The following is a 5255-nucleotide window of genomic DNA, read 5'->3' as shown; positions in this document are numbered from 1 at the left end:
AAAAGAGGAATACTCATCAGAGCTCATGAAGGGCATAAGGAGGTTCAATAGAATCTCTATGGTCTCCAAATGAGCCTCAGAGTCCTTTGGTTTTGCAGAGGGAAGCTCCTTATTGATCACTGGACGTCCCAGGAGGTCTTCCTCCTTGGGATTCACGTTCTCCACTCCCCTAGTAAGTTCGGCCATGGTGCTTATGTCAATGGCCTTGCACTCTCCTTTTGGGTTCTCTTCTGTATTGCTTGGGAGAGTACTGGGAGGGATTTCAGTGATCCTTTTACTCAGCTGGCCCACTTGTGCTTCCAAATTTCTAATGGAAGGCCTTGTTTCATTCATGAAACTTACAGTGGCCTTAGATAGATCAGAGACTAAGTTTGCTAAATTAGAAGTATTTTGTTCAGAGTTCTGGATCTGCTTTAACAAGAATGTTCTTGTCCTTGCTCCTGCTCATATGACAAAGAAGAGGGCACAGAAAAAATAGTAATAATAATATGGATCCTTTATACCACAGTATGTGGATCCTTGTGTTAGTAGAAGAAAAGAAGGGAAGAAAATCTGAACTCAGAGAGAGAGGGGGTTCGGATTTTTGGAGAGTTGAAGGAAAGATGTTAGTATATCAATAAACAAATAGAAGAAGATGAGAGGGGGAAGTGAATTTTCGAAAACAATTTTTGAAAAAGAGTTAGTGATTTTCGAAAATAGTTTTTGAAAAAGGTTAGTATTTTTTCGAAAAATTTTTAAAATCAAAAATAAAAATAATTAGTTAATAAAAAAGAAATTTTTGAAAAAGAGGGAAGATATTTTCGAAAATTAGAGAGAGAGAGAGAGAGAGTGAGTTAGGTAGTTTTGAAAAAGTTAAGAAACAAACAAAAAGTTAGTTAGTTAAAACAAATTTGAAAAGATAAGAAGTTAGGAAGTTAGAGAATATATTTTGAAATCAAATTTTGAAAAAGATAAGATAAGAAGATATTTTTGAAAAGATATGATAGAAATTAGTTTTTGAAAAAGATTTGAATTTTTAAAATCACAATTAATGACTTGATTCACAAGAAATCACAAGATATGATTCTAGAACTTAAAGTTTGAATCTTTCTTAACAAGTAAGTAACAAACTTGAAATTTTTGAATCAAAACATTAATTGTTTATGTTATTTTCGAAAATTTGATATAAAAATAAGAAAAATATTTTTGAAAAATATTTTTGGAATTTTCGAAAATAACTAAGAAATTTGAAAAAGATTTTATTTTTGAAAAATTTTTTTGAAAAAGATAAGATTTTCAAATTGAAAATTTGATTTGACTTATAAGAAACAACTTGATTTTAAAAACTTTTGAAAAAGTCAATCCAAATTTTCGAATTTGATGAGAGAAAAAGGGAAAGATATTTTTTTTTTTGATTTTTTGAATTTTTATGATGAGAGAGAAAAACAAGAAAAATGATGCAATGCATGGCAATTTTAGATCAAAACTATGAATGTGTGCAAGAATGCTATGAATGTCAAGATGAATACCAAGAACACCGTGAATATCATGATGAACATCAAGAACATATTTTTGAAAAATTTTATATGCAAAGAAAACATGTAAGACACCAAACTTAGAAATCTTTCATGTTTAGACTCTAATAAATAAAAAATGTACATGTAAAACAAGAAAAGACACAAAACAAGGAAAACATCAAGATCAAACAAGAAGACTGACAAAGAACAACTTGAAGATCATGAAGAACACTATGAATGTATGAAATTTTCGAAAAATGCAAGATGCACATGCAATTGACACCGACACATGACTCAAGCAAGAGACACAAAAATATTTTTGATTCTTATGATTTTCTAATTTTTTTTTGTATTTTTATTTTTATTTTTTTTTTCGAAAATTATTTTGAAAAATAAAAATAAGGATTCCAAAATCTTTAATATGAATTCCAGGAATCTTGTCATGTTAGTCTTAAAGCTCCAATCAAAGGGTCAGGCATGTCTTAACAGCCAGCCAAGCTTTAATAAAAATATGAGTGTAATTCAGACATGACAAGCCAGACATACCCTATCCAAAAGGATTGGGCATGACTCCACTGAGGTGATTAGCCAATCCCAAAGCAGTTTGGGTATGGCTTTACAGCCAGATAGGCTTCAACATACTTCATGAAACACTAGAATTCATTCTTAAAAATTTTGAAGCCATAGAATAATTTATTTTTGAAAACATTATTTTTAGTAAAAAAATTTTTTTTTTCGAAAACAAAAGAAAAAATTTATTTTTGAAAGATTTTTGAAAAATTTTTGAAAAGAAAACAAAAAGAAAATTACCTAATCTGAGCAACAGGATGAACCGTCAGTTGTCCAAACTCAAACAATCCGCGGCAACGGCGCCAAAAACTTGGTGCACGAAATTGTGATGTCCAGGCTCGAACAATCCCTGGCAACGTGAGCAACTTGGTACTCGGATTCTCTTGAATGCCGCCATCATTCTAGCTTACACCACGATGATTCCGATTAAGAGATCTAAGAGATACTCATTCAATTCTAATGTAGAACGGAAGTGGTTGTCAGGCACGCGTTCATAGGGAATGATGATGATTGTCACGTTCATCACATTCAGGTTGAAGTGCGAATGAATATCTTAGAAGCGAAATAAGATGAATTGAATAGAAAACAGTAGTACTTTGCATTAATCTTTGAGGAACAGCAGAGCTCCACACCTTAATCTATGGAGTGTAGAAACTCTACCGTTAAAAATACATAAGTAAAGGTCCAGGCATGGCCGAGAGGCCAGCCCCTCTGATCTAAGAACCAGGCGTCCAAAAAGATGTCTAATACAATAGTAAAAGGTCCTATTTATAATAAACTAGTCACTAGGGTTTACATAAGTAAGTAATTGATGCATAAATCCACTTCCGGGGCCCACTTGGTGTGTGCTTGGGCTGAGCTTTGAGTGTTACACGTGCAGAGGCCATTTGTGGAGTTGAACGCCAGTTTTTGTGCCAGTTTGGGCGTTCAACTCTGGTTTTGGATCCTTTTCTGGCGCTGGACGCCAGATTTGGGCAGAGAGCTGGCGTTGAACGCCAGTTTGCGTCATCTATTCTTCGTCAAAGTATGGACTATTATATATTGCTGGAAAGCCCTGGATGTCTACTTTCCAACGCAATTGAAAGCGCGCCATTTCGAGTTCTGTAGCTCCAGAAAATCCACTTTGAGTGCAGGGAGGTCAGAATCCAACAGCATCAGCAGTCCTTCTTCAACCTCTGAATTTGATTTTTGCTCAAGTCCCTCAATTTCAGCCAGAAAATACCTGAAATCACAGAAAAACACACAAACTCATAGTAAAGTCCAGAAATGTGAATTTAACATAAAATCTATTAAAAATATCCCTAAAAGTAACTAGATTCTACTAAAAATATACTAAAAATAATGCCAAAAAGCGTATAAATTATCCGCTCATCACATGCATACGACATAGTTAAGGTATAGTGTTAAATTTCATAGCTTATTATGTTATGTAAAATATGATCTATGTCGTTATTTTTCCTTTTTTTGACATGCATCGCATTATGTCTCAAATTTTTAGCAGACCTTTCAATATGAGGAGGATGACAACAGGAAAATAAAGCGGTTAATGATTCAAAGGATAGAAAAAATCTGGAAGGAATCAAGAAAAACCTTATTTCACAAGTTTTATGACGAGAGAAAGAATTTAGAAGAAAATACTAAGCATAAACCATTAGGAATAAATGCACAGCAGTGGAAATGGTTCTTTCAATATCGTTTGAAGGACTCTACGAAGGTAAGTAACATTGAATTGGTATTCCATTTAGTGTTGTAATTTGAAACATTTTGAATACCTGAATAAAATGATTGATTGACTGTGATAGAATTAGAAACCCAAAAAATGAGTCCATTATGTTTCTAAACCTTAAAAAAATAGGGTACTTATTTTTGTCTTTATTTATGGAAAAAGTATAGACAAAATACTCTAAATCAGTCGAAGCAACTTTATACATATATTGGGGTTTGAAGACATTGGCAAGGCGAAAGGATGAAGAAGTAATTTTGTGTCTATTATCTTTCATATATTTTTTCGTGTTTTGTCATATTCATTTGTTACATGTACGATTGTGAACTTATTTAATGTGGTCATAGGAAAAAGCACAGCAAAGGCACATTAGTAGAGGAGAGGTATGGTCTATGGTTCATAAAAAAAAAAAAGAATGGCTCGTATATGAATGATGATGCACGTGTTGTTGGAATAAGTATTGGTTTATAGTTATTTACATGTCTTGCTCTATTCATGTTGCTAACTTTGAAATCACAATAACCCACTTCTGGTATGTTTGTAGGAAGCGCTTGCCAAGATGGTTCCTCGAAGGAGACCTCACAAAATGACTCGGTTGCACGAGTCCTTGAAAGGAGCATTCAGGACGAGTCAAGGGGTAAGGTTTGGGACCATGTCTAACCGAAATTATTCATAATACTATATAACAATCGAACTCTAGAGTGCAAATTGAGGAGTATCAAAAGGAAATTAAAGAATTGAAGAGAGCGGCAGCAGAACTAAAGGCAGAGGCAGCAGAAGAGAAGGCAAAGAGATAGACCATGTAGAATTTGTTGAGATACATAATCCAACAGCATGGAGACACGTTGCCACCTAAAGTTGCTGCAGAGCTGGAGTCTTTGGAAAGAGCAACAAAATAGATAGAAATCTTCTAACAACCTTTTTTTGTTTGCTTTATGAAAAGTGCACTTGGAGGACAAATTGCAATTAACTATTTTATTTTGGCATTTATATATATAATTTGGATTATTCTAACATTGTGTTATGCTTTAATTATATTATTTTATTATAATTGAAAACATAATCAATTAAATTAATACGTATCAGCTTTAGATTAAAAGATTTTTTTAATTGATGATTTTTTATATGAAATGAAAATTCAAATAAGATATGTAAATGGAATACAAAATATCATTTTTAGTGGCGGTTTCTATTAAAATCCACAAAAACTACTTTTCTTTATGACAGATTTAGTAGCAGTTAACTGATTCAAATCAGTTCTGGTAAATAGCAGCGGCCACTAACCGCTGCAAAACATTTTTGCTACTAAATATCATTTAGTAGTGGTTATTCCAGTGGTCACAGAAAATCGCTGCTAAAGGTTTACCAGCGCCATATGTTTCAATGGTCAATCAACCGTTGTTATACGTTTTGTGGCAGTCAAAAATCACTACTATCCGAAAAAACAACCGCCACTATCTGCCGCT

Source organism: Arachis ipaensis, chromosome B02, assembly GCF_000816755.2.
Source record: "Arachis ipaensis cultivar K30076 chromosome B02, Araip1.1, whole genome shotgun sequence".
NCBI classification, from domain to species: domain Eukaryota; kingdom Viridiplantae; phylum Streptophyta; class Magnoliopsida; order Fabales; family Fabaceae; genus Arachis; species Arachis ipaensis.
Note: the sequence above shows the minus strand (reverse complement) of the source record.